Source organism: Nicotiana tabacum, chromosome 19 (assembly GCF_000715075.1).
Source record: "Nicotiana tabacum cultivar K326 chromosome 19, ASM71507v2, whole genome shotgun sequence".
Lineage (NCBI taxonomy): Eukaryota > Viridiplantae > Streptophyta > Magnoliopsida > Solanales > Solanaceae > Nicotiana > Nicotiana tabacum.
In genome coordinates this window covers 108,138,808-108,155,507 of record NC_134098.1, presented here as the reverse complement: position 1 = coordinate 108,155,507, position 16,700 = coordinate 108,138,808, and the positions used below count along the sequence as shown (strand labels likewise).

General features: G+C 37.3%; 1 pseudogene; it reads right to left on the bottom strand.

Annotated features, from left to right (window-relative positions):
* The window catches only part of LOC142173638 (ATP synthase subunit alpha, chloroplastic-like), a 312,381-nt pseudogene that overhangs the window by 42,212 nt on the left and 253,469 nt on the right, over positions 1–16,700 (bottom strand).

The following is a 16,700-nucleotide window of genomic DNA, read 5'->3' as shown; positions in this document are numbered from 1 at the left end:
ACAAGATGAATCTGAGTGTCAAACTTGAAAGATGGCATTGAGGCAAAATAGAAAACCTATTTTTCCAGACTCCAAATATTCTTTCAATTGTACATCAAAGACGGGGAGAATTCTAGGAGATCTATTAATTTAGAAAAATAAAAAAAATAAGATTAGTCAAAGAAAACATCAAAAACAAGAAAAGTCAAAAAAGAATTTGAAAAGTTACAAGATGATTCATGTATTTGATATCTTTAATTTTTAAAATAATGGTAGAAATTAGAAGGAAAAAAAAAAGAACTATCCAAGCGAAAGAAGCAAAAATAAATAAAAAGACGAAAAACGAATTTGAAAAGTTTACATGATTCATGCATCTGATGGTAGAAAAGTTATACACGTGTATATATATATATATATATATATATATAAGAAAAAGAAAATGTAAAGGATAATTTGAAAAATATATATTTATGGTGAGGATAGTTTTGTCTTGAATAAATTAATTTTTTACTTCTTCCCAAAAGCAGAAAAACTACTTCTGTTGTTGGCCAAAAGTACTTTTTTATTTTGGCCAAACACCTTAAATTTTTCAAAAAGTACTTTTTTGTCTCCGAGAAGCTTGGCCAGACAAGCTCTTAGATTTTCTCCTTTTCTTAACTCTCTTTTTCACTACGCCGAGTTTACTTTTTTCATACATACTGCCATATTTTTTTCATACCAAACACAAGTAAGAAACGCCACTATTTATAAGTGTAGAATCTCTTTCATGAAATAAATAATTAGGTAGTGGGATAATAAAATTATAGAACATGGTTGGTGGTTAAAAATTTTAATATTTAGTAGGTAATTAGTGGTAGATCATGGCATTAGTAGTTTCATGAGTTACACCAAAGTAATGACCACTTCTTGCCAATTTATAACCACTATATTACAAGAAATAATGCATTTTAATATTATAGTTTTAATACTAAAATGCACAAAATACCAACATTCTCCCACTCATTTTAATATTAAAATAAGAGAGTTATAACTTGAAGGGAGACTAGTATGCATAATGAAGGTGTGCTCTTCATTGAACCTCCACTTAATAAAACAATAACCTTTACTCCAGAGTCAGTAGTGGTCTCAGACTTGAACTATGACCGCTTTAGGGAAATAAAATATCACTGCTTACACATAATAATCAAGGTGTTGACATGAGCTTTATTAGCCAGCACATTACGACCTTGTGTTATCCCGGTTATCATGAGTATTTTTGAGAATAAGCCTGTCAAGACCCAATTTCACCTATAGATCGTGATGGCGCCCAACACTACAGCTAGGCAAACCAATTTATAAATTTAAAATAACCAAGAAAAATAAGCAACTCTTAATTCAACCAATGTGTGTGCCAAGACCTGGTGTCACAAGTGTATGAGCATCTATTAGATTATACAAAACTCAAAATACTGTCTGAAATAAAATAGACTGAATGTAAATATAAGAAGAAACACTGGTAGCTGCAGAACGACTCAGAAAGGCAGCTCACCACTATGCCTCTGGATAACGTGGATGTAAGACGATAGGTCCCCCACTAGTACTTGCCTCAGGTCCTGCACAAAAAGTGCAGCAAGTGTAGTATGAGTACGTAAACAACGTGTACCCAGTAAGTATCAAGCCTAATCTCGAAGTGGTACAGACGAGATGGCCGACTTTGACACTCACTATGGGTCAATAATAATAATTGAAATAAAACTAGAATATCTAAATTAGAATGATTCACAGAATATAACAATAATTTGTTTAACCAGCAGAAATAATTAAATTCCTTCAATTTCAAAAATTCTTAATATATTAATTAAATTCCTTCAATTCCCAATAATTTTTCAATTTATCAATTAGTTTCATTTACAGGAATAACAATAATCCCTTAACAAGCAGGGATAATAATTTATTAAATTCTAAAGATTTCCAATTTATCAATTACCTTCACAAGCTGCAATAAACTATCAAAGTATCGTGTAATTATTATTATTAAGCACGATTTCTGCCGAGGTCGTTCTGCCCAATCCAGATTGTCGTGTACACTGCCGAGGGACGTGCGGCACGATCCATAGATGCATCTATCCTGCCGAGGCGTTCGGCTTGCTCCACAAGAAAGGAGGACATTTTCTTATGTACCTCCGAAAAGAGAGTATATTTATCATAAGATAAATTTGGGAGGAAGAATAATTTTTCTTAACAATTAATTAATTTAAACAACAAAATCAAGCATATGAGATTTTCATCCTTTAATATCTTTATCTAACAATTCACAATATATATATATATATATATATATATATATATATATATATATATATATATATATATATATATATATATACACACACACACACACACACACACACACACACACACAGAGTCCTAAACTACCCCGACTTTAGCATTAATAGTAGCTACGCACTGACTCTCGTCACCTCGTGCGTACGTAGCCCCCACAATTAGCAACAATTATTACTTTATTACCTATGGGGTAATTTTCCTATCACAAGATTAGACAAGAGACTTACCTCGTCTTGCTCCAATTTAATCCACTAGTAGATCGTTTCCTCGATTATCCAACTTTAATTGGCTCGAATCTAACCAAAAAAAATTCGATACAATCACTAGAATTTATATGAATCAATTCTATAAGAAAATACTATATTTTCAATAAAAATCCTGAAATTAATTAAAACTTTGTTCGTGGGGCCCACGTCTCAGAATCCGGCAAAAGTTACGAAATCCGATAACCCATTCAATTACGAGTCCAACCATACCAGTTTCACTCAAATCCGACTCCGAATCGATACCGAAATCTCAAAAATTCCTTTCTATGAGATTTCAAAAAATTTCACAAATTTCAATCTCAAAACACTAATTAAATGGTGAAAACAACGATATATTTGTGTATATAGACCAAATCTGAGTTGGAATCACTTACCCCAATGTCTTTCCTTGAAAATCTTCCAAAAGTCGCCTCTGCTCAAGCTCAAGTTCGTCAAAAATGGCAAATGAGACGAATGCCCTCTTTTATAAATCTGCCAAGGCAGCCTTCGGAATTGGGCCTCGATCGTGGCTTCGATCATGGCCCTCGAGCATGGGCCTCGATCGTGGCCTCGATCATGGCCCTCGAGCTAGGCCTCGGTTATAGCATCGAGCCTTGGCCTCGGTCATGGCATCGAGCCTGGGCCTCGGTCATGGCCTCGATCATGGCCCTCGAGCTGGGCCTCGGTTATAGCATCGAGCCTTGGGTCTCGACCATGGCCCTCGAGCCTTGCCTTCGATCATGGCCCTCGAGCTGGGCCTTCAATCATGCCTCTGATCCTGAGCCTCGTCCCTGGCTTTGACCCTAGGCTCGATATTTGGGCTCAATCTTGGGCTCGATCACAACCCAGAATATCCAGCATAAGGAAAAATTGCAGCAGCTTTTTAAGTTCAAATTTTGATCCGTTAACCATCCGAAACTCACCCGAGGCTCTCGGGACCTCAACCAAATATACCAACAAGTCCTAAAAAATTATTTATTTGAAACCTCAAATCACATAAAACGACGCTAAAACCACGAATTATGCTCCAATTCAAACTTAATGAAACTTAAAATTACCTAATTCTATCTTCGATGTCGAAACCTATCAAATCAAGTCCGATTGATCTCAAATTTTGCAAACAAGTCATAATTGACATGACGCAGCTATGAAAATTTTCAGAACTGGATTTCGACTCTGATATCAAAAAGTCAACTCCCCGGTCAAACTTCGAAACTTAAATTCTTGTTGTAGCCATTTCAAGCCTAATTTAACTACGGACTTCCAAATAAAATTCTAAACACGCTCCTAAGTCTAAAATCACCATACGAAACTGTTGGAATCGTCAAAATTCTATTCCGGGGTCATTTTCTCAAAATGTTGACCGAAGTCAAACTTTGCCTTTTAAAGCCAACTTAAGGAACCAAGTGTTCCGATTTCAGCCCAAACACTTCCAAATCCGAACCAACCATCACCGCAAGTCATAAATAATTAAAAACACATAGGAGAAGTTTTTATTTTAGGGAACGGGGTTCTAAAAGTCAAAATGACCGGTTGGATCATTACATTCTCCACCTCTTAAACAAACATTCGTCCTCGAACGGGTTTAGAATTGTACCTGGAGTGCCGAATAAGTGTGGATATCTGCTCCATATGTTTTCCTCGTCCTCCCAAGTCGCTTCCTCGATTGGTTGCCCCCTCCACTGGACTTTTACTGCAGAAATTCTCTTGGACCTCAACTGGCGAACATGTCTATCAACAATGTCAACTGGCTCATCTTCATAACACAAGCTATTATCTAGTTGAACTGTGCTGAAGTCTAACACATGTGATAGGTCGGCATGATACTTCCGGAGCATAGATACATGAAAAACTGGATGAACTCCTGATAGATTGGGAGGCAATGCAAGCTTATATGCAACCTCCCCAACTCGTCTCAACACCTCAAATGGGCCTATAAACCTTGGGCTCAACTTGCCCTTTTTCCCGAATCTCATGATTCCCTTCATCGGCGAAACCTTCAAAAGAACTTTTTCACCCATCATAAAAGATAAATCACGTGCTTTCTGATCCGCGTAACTCTTCTGTCTGGACTGTGTTGTACGAAGTCGCTCCTGAATCAACTTTACCTTTTCCAAGGCATCCTTCACTAAATCAGTACCATATAACTTAGACTCACCGGGCTCAAACCATCCAATGGGCGAACAACATCGCCGACCATATAAAGCCTCAAATGGAGCCATTTCGATGTTGGATTGGTAACTGTTATTATAAGCAAACTCGGCCAAAGGCAAGAAACGATCCCACTGACCTCCAAAGTCAATCACACATGCCCTGAGCATATCCTCCAAAATCTGAATTGTCCACTCTGACTGCCCGTCGGTCTGCGGATGAAAGACTGTGCTGAGCTCTACACGGGTCCCCAACTCACTCTGTACTGCTCTCCAGAAATGTGAAGTAATCTGAGGACCTCTATCTGATATGATGAAAATTGGCACATCATGCAACCGAACTATCTCCTGAATATATATCTGGGTCAACCTCTCTAAAGTATACATAGTCATAACAGTAATAAAGTGTGCCGACTTGGTCAACCTGTCGAGAATGACCCAAACTGCATCAAACTTCCGCAAGGTCCGTGACAACCCAACCACAAAGTCCATAGTAATACGTTTCCATTTCCACTTCGGTATAGTCATCTGCTGAAGTAGGCCACCTAGCCTCTGGTGCTCATATTTAACTTGCTCGCAAATTAGACACCTAGCTACATGCTCAACAATGTCCTTTTTCATTCGTCGCCACCAATAATGCTGCCTCAGGTCACGATACATCTTCGTAGTACCTGGATGAATAGAATACCAAGAACTGTGTGCCTCCTCTAGGATATTTTTCCTCAGTCCATCCACATTAGGAACACATAGACGAGCCTGGAGTCGCTGAACACCATCCGCTCTTATTGTAACTTCCTTGGTACCACCCCGTAGTACCGTTTCTTGAAGAACCATTAAGTGTGGATCATCATACTGGCGAGCCTTGATCTGTTCAAATAGTAAAGACTGAGCTACAACACATGCAAGAACTTGGCTGGGCTCTGAAATATCCAGCCACACAAGTCTATTGGCCAAGGACTGAATATCCAAAGCTAATGCCCTCTCCTCTTCTGAAATGAAAGCCAAACTACCCATACTCTCCACCTTTCTACTCAAGGCGTCTGCAACCACATTTGCTTTTCCCGGATGATACATGATAGTAATATCATAATCTTTTAGTAACTCAAGCCATCTGCGTTGTCTCAGATTTAGGTCCCTCTGCTTGAACAAATGCTGCAAACTGCGACGATCAGTGTAAACTTCACAAGACACCCCATAAAGATAATGCCTCCAAATCTTTAGAGCGTGAACAATCACAACTAACTCCAAATCATATACTGGATAATTCTTCTCGTGGGGCTTCAGCTGACGTGAAGCATATGCAATAACTCGCCCTTCCTTCATCAATGCACAACCCAAGCCAACGCGTGAAGCGTCATAATATACTGTATACATCCCAGAACCGGAAGGCAACAATAACACTGGTGTTGTGGTCAATGCTGTCTTGAGCTTCTGAAAGCCTACCTCACAATCATCAGACCATCAGAATGGAGCACCCTTTTGGGTTAATTTGGTCAAAGATGCTGCAATAGATGAAAAATCTTCCACGAACCGACGATAATAACCTGCTAAACCCAGAAAACTCCTGATCTCAGTCGCCGAAGTGGGACGATGCCAATTCTGAATTGCCTCAATCTTTTTGGGATCAACCTTAATACCTTCGCCCGATACAATATGCCCCAAAAATACTACAAACTCTAGCCAAAACTCACATTTGGAGAGCTTAGCATATAGCTTTTGTTCCGGCAACATCTGAAGCACTACTCTCATATGTTGCTCGTGTTCCTCCTTACTGCGCGAGTAGATCAAGATGTCATCAATGAAGACAATGACAAACGAATTAATATATAGCCTGAATACCCTGTTCATCAAATCCATAAACGTTGTCGGGACATTAGTTAAACCGAAGGACATCACCAGAAACTCATAATAACCATATCTAGTTTGGAAAGCAGTCTTTGGAACATCCGAGTCCCGAATCTTCAACTGATGGTACCCCGACCTCAAGTCGATCTTAGAGAACACCCTAGCACCCTGCAACTGGTCAAATAGATCATCAATATGCGGCAACGGGTACTTGTTCTTAATAGTGACTTTGTTATATTGACGATAATCAATACACATCCGCATTGTTCCATCCTTATTCTTCACAAATAATACCGGTGCACCCCAAGGCGATACACTCGGTCTGACGAACCCTTTGGCTAGTAACTCCTCAAGTTGTTCTTTCAATTCTTTCAATTCTTTCGAAGCCATGCGATACGGTGGGATAGATTTAGGCTGGGTATCTGGAGCCAAGTCAATACAGAAATCAATATCACGATTAGGTGGCATACCTGGAAGATCTGAAGGAAATACATCGGAGAACTCCCGAACTACAGGCACTGAATCAATAGCCGGAGTCTCTGTAGTAGTATCCCAAACATAGGCTAGATAATCCAAACAACCCTTCTCAACCATGTGTTGAGCCTTTATAAAAGAAATAACTCGATTAAATGAACTAACAGACGAACCCTTCCACTCCAGCGTAGGCAATGCTGGAATAGGCAAGGTAACTGTCTTGGCATGATAATCTAGAATAGCATGATATGGAGATAACCAGTCCATGCCCAGAATAATTTCAAAGTCAGTCATCTCAAGCAGTAAAATATCTGCTCTAGTTTTATAACCACAAAATGTAATAATACAGGACCGGTAGATCCAGTTCAAAATAACAGAATCGCCCACATGAGTGGACACATAAACATGAGTACTCAAGGACTCACAAGAAACACCCAGGAATGGAGCAAATAGAGATGACACATATGAATACGTAAATCCTGGATCAAATAATACTGAGGCATATTTGCAGCAAACAGAAATAATACATGTAATCACGGCATTTGAGGCCTCTGCATCTGGTTTGGCCAGAAAAGCATAGAACCGAGCTGGAGCGCCAACTGGCTAGCCTCCGCCTGGCTGACCTCCACCTCTAGGACGACCCCTACCCACCTGTCCTCCGCCTCTTGGTGGTCGGACAACTGGTGAAACAACTGGTCCATAAATCATAAGCTGTTGACCATGTTGCACTAGCTTACCCCGAATCCTGGGGCAAAATCTTCGTATGTGACTAGGATCCCCGCACTCATAACAACTCTCCGGTGCAATGGGATGTTGACTAAGAGTCTGGCCCTGGGGAACTGAATACCCACTGGGAGGACCCTGAATAGCTGGTGGCCAATAAGAACTCTCTGGTATAGCACTGAGATAGGGTCACACTGGAGCACCTCGAGGAGGCGGTGGTGCTGGATATGGGGGCCTGATGGACTGCCCTCTTACGAACTGACCTCTGCCCCCAGACGGAGCACCTCTAAACTCTCCAGAATACCTAAACCGCTTATCTCTAGTAACCTGCTCTCGGCTACGCTGATGTAGACCCTCAATCATGCGGGCTATCTCCATGACTATCTCATAAGAAGTTCCCATCTCAACCTCTCGAGCCATAGTGTCCTGAATGCCGGTATGTAAACCAACAACAAACCTCTGCATTCTCTCTGCCTCAGTAGGGAGTATCATAAGTGCATGACGAGATAACTTAGAAAACCTCGCCCCATAATCGGTCACTAACATCTGACCCTGCTGGAGCTGCTCAAACTGAAACCTCAACTCTTCCCTCTGAGAGGGTGGAATATACCTGTCCATAAGATACGGATGAACTTGTCCCAAGTTATGGGAGGAGAATCTGCTGGTCTGCCAAGAACATAAGACTGCCACCAACTACGCGCTCTGCCCTCTAGCTGAAAAGTAGCTAAAGTCTACCCCATGAGACTCCAATATCCTCATGTTGTACAGTCTATCCTTGCACCAATCAATGATATCTTGGGGATCCTCATGTCGCTCACCCCCAAAGACAGGAGGATGTAGTCTAGTCCATCTGTCCAATAGTTTCTGAGGATCAGCGGCTGCAACTGGCCTGGGCTCAGGTGTAGTTGTTGCCACTGGCTGGACTCCACCCACGGGTAGTGCACCCTGGGTCTGATATACAACAACTGCATGTCCATGAGCCTGTGCGGTAGGGGTCTGTGCTCCCCCACCCGCCTGAGATATGGCTGGGTCTGCCGAAAATAAACCGGCCTGAGTCATATTATCCATGAACCGCATCATACGACCCATGACATCCTGAAATCCCAGTGCAGATGTGAAATCCACCGGATCTGGCTCTACCACAGGCACCTTACCCTGTTCCTCAGCAATGGAATTCTCTGCTAAACCCACTGGCGGTATAACTGGAATAGTCTTGGGACGTCCTCGCCCTTTACCACGGGCTGGAGCCCTCCCTCGGCCTCTGCCTCGACCTCTAGCAACTAGGGAAGTAGCTCTTCCCTGGTCTGGAACCTCAATAGAGCGTGTTCTCACCATCTGTGAGAGAATAAGAGAAGGGTATTTAGTACTACATCAATTGCACGATGGAATATGAAGAAAGGTAGTTTCCTAACACCCTATAGCCTCTCGAAGATAAGTACAGACGTCTCCGTACCGATCCGCAAGACTCTATTAGATCTGCTCATAACTTGTGAGACCTAAGTGAACCTAGTGCTCTGATACCATATTGTCACGATCCAATTTCACCTATAGGTCGTGATGGCGCCCAACACTACAGCTAGGCAAGCCAACTAATAAATTTAAAATAACCAAGAAAAATAAGCAACTCTTAATTCAATCAATGTGTGTGCCAAGACCTGGCGTCACAAGTGTATGAGCATCTATTAGATTGTACAAAACTCAAAATATTATCTGAAATAAAATAGACAGAATGTAAATATAAGAAGAGACACTAATAGCTGCAGAACGGCTCAGAAAGGCAGCTCACCACTATGCCTCTGGATAACGTGGACGTAAACCGATAGGTACCTCACTAGTACTTGCCTCAAGTCCTGCACAAAAAGTGCAGCAAGTATAGTATGAGTACGTAAACAGCGTGTACCCAGTAAGTATCAAGCCTAATCTCGAAGTGGTAGAGACGAGATGGTCGACTTTGACACTCACTATGGGTCAATAATAATAATTAAAATAAAACTAGAATATCTAAATTAGCATGATTCACAGAATATAACAATAATTTGTTTAACCCGCAGAAATAATTAAATTCCTTCAATTTCAAAAATTCTCAATATATTAATTAAATTCCTTCAATTCCCAATAAATTTCCAATTTATCAATTAGTCTCATTTACAGGAATAACAATAATTTCTTAACAAGCAGGGATAATAATTCATTAAATTCCAAAGATTTTCAATTTATCAATTACCTTCACAAGCTGCAATAAACTATCAAAGTATCGTATAATTATTATTATTAAGCACTATTTCTGCCGAGGTCGTTCGGCCCGATCCAGAGTATCGTGTACACTGCCGAGGGACGTGCGACACGATTCATAGATGCATATATCCTGCCGAGGCATTCGGCCTACTCCACAAGAAAGGAGGACATTTTCTTATGTACCTCCGGAAGGAGAGTATATTTATCATAAGATAAATTCGGGAGGAAGAACAATTTCTCTTAACAATTAATTAATTTAAACAGAAAATCAAGCCTATGAGATTTTCATCCTTTAATATCTTTATCTAACAATTCACAATATATTCATATAGATATCAATTAATATAAATAAATCAAAGAATACAATTTACACAAGTAAGGCATGCTTTGAGTCCTAAACTATCCGGACTTTATCATTAATAGTAGCTATGCACGGACTCTCGTCACCTCATGCGTACGTAGCCCCCCACAATTAGCAACAATTATTTAATTTAATCACCTATGAGGTAATTTCCCCCTCACAAGATTAGACAAGAGACTTATCTTGTCTTGCTCCAATTTAATCCACTAGTAAGCCTTTTCCTCGATTATCCAACTTTGATTGGCTCGAATCTAACCAAAAATAATTCGCTACAATCACTAAAATTTATATGAATCAATTCTATAAGAAAATACTACATTTTCAATAAAAAAACCTGTAATTAATTAAAAACTCGTCTGTGGGTTCCACATCTCAAAATCTGGTAAAAGTTATGAAATCCGATAACACATTCAATTACGAGTCCAACCATACCAGTTTCACTCAAATCCGACTTCGAATCGATACCGAAATCTCAAAAATTCATTTCTATGAGATTTCTAAAAATTTTCCAAATTTCAATCTCAAAACACTAATTAAATGGAGAAAATAATGATATATTTGTGTATATAGACCAAATTCGAGTCGGAATCACTTTTCCCAATGTCTTTCCTTGAAAATCTGCCAAAAGTTGCCTCTGCTCAAGCTCAAGTTCGTCAAAAATGGCAGATGGCACGAATACCCTCTTTTATAAATCTGCCTAGGCAGCCTTCGGAACTAGGCCTTGATCATGGCTTCGATCATGGCCCTCGAACCTGGGCCTCGATCGTGACCTCGATCATAGCCCTTGAGCTGGGCCTCGGTTATGACATCGAGCCTGAGCCTCGGTTATGGTCTCGATCATGGCATATAGGCTGGGCCTTCGATTGTGACCCTCGATCTTGGGTCTCGACCATGGCCCTCGAGCCTTGCCTTCGATCATGGCCCTCGAGTTGGGCCTTCGATCATGCCTTTGATCCTGAGCCTCGTCCCTAGCTTCAACCCTGGGCTCGATATCTGGGCTCGATCACTGCCCAAAATATCAAGTAGAAGGAAAAATTGCAGCAGCTTTTTAAGTCCAATTTATGATCCGTTAACCATCCGAAACTCACCCGAGGCTCTCGGGACCTCAACCAAATATACCAACAAGTCCTAAAAAATTATTTATTTGAAACCTCAAATCACATAAAACGACGCTAAAATCACGAATTATGCTCCAATTCAAACTTAATGAAACTTAAAATTTTCAACGTCTATCTTCGATGTCGAAACCTATCAAATCAAGTCCGATTGACTTCAAATTTTGCACACAAGTCATAATTGACATAATGGAGCTATAAAAATTTTCAAAATTGAATTCCGACTCCGATATCAAAAAGTCAAATCCCCGGTCAAACTTTCAAACTTAAATTCTTGTTTTAGCCATTTCAAGCCTTATTTAACTACGGACTTCCAAATAAAATTCTGAATATGCTTCTAAGTCCAAAATCACCATACGAAACTGTTGGAATCGTCAAAATTCTATTCCGGGGTTATTTTCTCAAAATGTTGACCGAAGTCAAACTTTGCCTTTTAAAGCCAACTTAAGGAACCAAGTGTTCCGATTTCAACCCAAACACTTCCAAATCCCGAACCAATCATCCCCGCAAGTAATAAATAATTAAAAGAACATACAAAAAGTTTTTATTTTAGGAAACGGGGTTCTAAAAGTTAAAATGATCGGTTGAGTCATTACAAAGCCCAATTCTCATAGGAAGTGGCCTACTTCCACACTCACATTGGTGAAAATCTGTCAAGGGTGTTCTTGTAACTCTAACAGCCCACTCATACGAGCTACAAATTTCCATTAGGAGTTAATAAAACTCAATTTCGCAAATCATTACAGGATAAATGCGCTCACACCATAGGGATGGATTAATAATAAATATAATAGTGCATATCAAAACAAGTCATTATATGATTCGTTCTTCCCGTTGAAACTGGTTATAGAATCTCTAGTCCCCGGATTGGTTTCCTCATATACGACTTATGAGTTTATGGGCTTCAATTCCCTCCCCCCCCTCCCCCCTCGATGTGCTCAAGACCATTTCTCTTGCTAAGGCCTTAGTCATTGGATCTGCAAGATTATCACAAGATTTAACATAATCAACATTAATGGTTTCACTTGTCAAATATGATCTCACATTATCATATTTTTTTCTTATAGGTATAGATTTATCATTGTAATAACGGTTTTATACTCTACCAATAGCAGCGGTGCTATCAGAATGAATTAAAATAGGAGGAATTAGATTTTCAGAATATAAAAAATTTGAAATAACAAATCTCTCAGCCAATTTGCTTCCTCACTAGCTGAAACTAAAGCAATTAGTTCAGCTTCCATAGTAGAGTTAGCTATTATTGTTTCCTTTGTTGATTTCTAACAAATAGCACCACCCCCCAAAGTAAAAATATAACCCGTAATAGAACAAAAATCACCAGATAAAGTGTTCCAATATGCCACATAAAAGTCTTTGAGTACAACAGAATATTTTTTAATAAAATAACATATAAGTTTTATACCAAGTAAATACCTCATAACTCTTGTTATGGCATGTCAGTGTTCATTATTTGGCTTACTTGTAAACCTGCTAAGTACTCCTGTTGCATATGTAATATCAGGCCGAGTCCAATCAGTTACATATCTCAGGCTTTCAGTTAAGTTAGCATATTCCTTTTGATTTATAACATTAATGTCACTTTGCACAGAAAATAAGTGAACACTTGAATCAAAAGGAGTTACAACATGCTCGCAATAAAAAAAAAATTCAAATTTTCTCAACATAATGTGGTTGGTCAAGGAGAGTTCTATCACATGTTCTAGTAATTTTCATTCCAAGAATGACATTTGCCTCATCCAAATCTTTCATGTCAAAATGACTAAGCATGCTTTTGGTTTCTCAATAATATTCATGTTAAAACTAAATATTAACAAATCATCAACATAGAGGCAAACAATAACGTATGAATTATTTTAACACTTATGATAAATGTACTTGTCACACTCTTTTGATTTAATCAACTTTCACTCATGCATGGATATTCAAAATTTTCATGCAAGAATTTTTTTACTTCTTTTACCCCCACTATTTCTAGGATTATAAAAGTTCATAATCATAGATAATATAATCACATAGTCTTGAAAATATAAGGTAAAAAGATTTTTTTTCTTTCCTCCGCTTAACCAAGTAGAAAAGGTTTTACCTTTCCATCTTATAAAGAGAGTAAGCTTCTACCGTGATATTCATTAATTTTTCAACTGCATAAAAAACTGAATTCTCCTTAAAATTGTTGGTGAAAATAAAAATCACATTTGAAAAATAAGATAAAGAAAATAAATAAATATTCTTCAGGCTGAGGCGCGGATATCTCGCTCTCTTTAAGGAGATTCAAGTCTACTGCGGTAGCATCTTCACCGGTCCAACAGTAATACTCTTGACTTGTATCATCCAGGATACAATAGCCCGACAATTTCGTATGACTCGAACAAACTCTAAACAAATTGTTGAGTCAAAAGCTCTAAAATGAACACCTTCTTGCAACATAGATAATATTCTCTTTTGTAGAGAATAAGTTAGAGACTTAGATTTTTTGGTTCTCTTAATTCTCTTTTTCACTACACCAAGTTCACTTTTTTTCATACACACTACCATTATTTTTTATACCAAACACAAGGAAGAAACACCACTATTTATAAGTGTAGAATTTCTTTCATGAAATAAATAATAAGGTAGTAGGATAATAAAAGTATAGAACATGGATGGTGGTTACAAAATTTACTCTTTAGTGGGTAATTAGTGGTAGATCATGACATTAGTAATTTCATGAGTTACACCAAAGTAATGGCTACTTTCTTGACAATTTATAACCACTACCTTACAAGAAATAATGCACTTTAATATTAAAATGCACATAACACCAACACCAATTATTTCTCACATAATAGCAAGAGGTTATAAATTTTTTAACACTATGTATTATTTAGCCAATAGTACTAGGTTAATTACTATTTTATCAAATTTTTAACCATAAAGATTTACTTATCTATACTATATTAAACGGAAAAAGGTTAAAAATGCCCCTAAACTATTGGAAAAGGTTTAAAAATACTCTCCATCCACCTATTGGGCTAAAAATACCCCTCCATCCACCTTTTTGGTTCACTTATGCCCTTTGACCGTTAGGTCAATGCTGAATTAAAAATAATATTTATTTAAATTTCACGTGCTAACTTCTTATTGGCCAAAATTAAAACATCTAACCCATTAGAAATACCCACCCATATCTAACCAGTTTTTCGTACTAACCCACTTCAAACACTAACCCGACCCGAATAAAAAGTTCAACTAAAAAAAAAGAGCCCCCACTTCTATCAAACTCCATGGAACAAAACCTCCATGGAAGTTGCCGCAAACATATAGACGCAAATTTACTACGTGGTTTTCTTTTTCTTGTTATGGCATCCAGTTCAATTTACATGATAGACAAAAATCGCATTATATTCAAGATGAGTTTAATTTAATCATTTTCACATAACGGAAAGATCTCAAAGTGATTATTTGGAAGATATCATAAACCGTTGGACTACCCCTAGTTTTTCGTCCCACATTATTGTCAAAAAAAATCATTGGCTCATTTATGCTAGGTTTTTCTTGTTTGTTTAATTTGTTCGTGAACTTTTATTCGGTGATAATTCTTTACATGAGATTAATCAAGAAAATGAACGCATGTAAATCCATGGTTAGATGGAAGTGGGGCATCTTTTTTTTATTTAAACTTTTTATTCGGGTCAGGTTAGTGTTTGGGGCGGGTTAGTCCGAAAAACGGGTAGATATGGGTGGGTCTTTCTAATAGGTTAGATGTTTTAATTTCGACCAATAAAAAGTTGTCATGCGGAATTTAAATAATTATTTTTTAAATTCAGCATTGACCTAACGGTCAAAGGGCATAAGTGAACCAAAAAGGTAGATGAAGGGGTAATTTTAGCCCAATAAGTTGTTGTAGCGTATTTTTTAGACCTTTTTTAATAGTTCAGGGGCATTTTTTACCCTTCTCCGTATATTAAAAGTACAAAAGCTCTTAGCGAAATGTCATTCGCCTTTTTGACCCTTCTAAAATAGAGTTCATATTGGACAAAATAGATATTTGATTATCTCTTTAGGAATAATTATTTAATTATATCCCTACTATTTAGGAAAGTGAGATAATTAATTTTCTAGTATTTAGGAATAATCATTTAATAATTCTCCTAATATTTAAAACTTTGACTTTTTTATTCCTTTTAACTCTAGAAATATGATATTTCAGAAGAAAAAAGAACCTATAAAATATAACAAAATATTCAGAAAAAGACCCTATCGAGTAGTTACCCTCCAATTGCTTCAAGAAGGCATCAGATTTCTTTGCAGAATTGAGAGTCTCATCAGGCAATGGCACTCCTACAGCATCCTAGGCAGCCCCTCCCACATCCTTCCTGCAGATTTCTTTTAGTTCTTATTTGGACTAAGTAAGAACTCCTAAATATAACCGTTTTAATTAATAAAAGAATATTATTATATCTATCTATCTATATTATATTAAAAGTTTAGCAAAATGTCGTTCATCTTTTTTACCTCTTTAAAATAGAGTTCACACTAGACAAAATAGTCATTTAATTATCTTATCTAATCTCTTAAATTAAAAATAGCCGATGGATGTATAATATATATATAATTCATGTATAATATGTATATAACTATATATAATCAATGTATAAAGGTTAAAAAATGAATAGTGAATCTGATTGGCTATTTGTATAACAATCCCTAAAAATTATAATTATAATTAATATTTCAAAATCGGGATGAGCTAATATTAAGAATTTGAATTAACAAAAATTTTGTTATTTTCTTTAATATTGAGAACAAATAATTAAGTCTTTGAATTAACTAATAACAAAAGAATTCAATTTAATTATTTTTCAAATTCATCATATAAGTAAATTTATTTGTCAAGTTAATAAAAGTCTTAAGGTACACAAATTAATTTTGGTAAGAAGAGCATCAATGGTGAAAAAAAATAAAAATCGGTTATAATATAAAATTAAAAGTCAAATCGATAACAATGCGAATTTGAAGCAAAAATGATGAAATAGTACAGTACAAAATGTTTTATAAATGAATTATCATTTGTTTTTTCTTTCTTGTATTCAGTCCAACATGTGACAATGTTTCGTTATATTATTTTATATATGAAGTTATTTATTGTAAAATATTATTCAAAATTAGCTATTCTTTAAACTTTACATTGTCGCAATCATTTTTTAGGAAGCATAGTGCCAATTTTTCATCCTAAATTTCTAAAAGACCA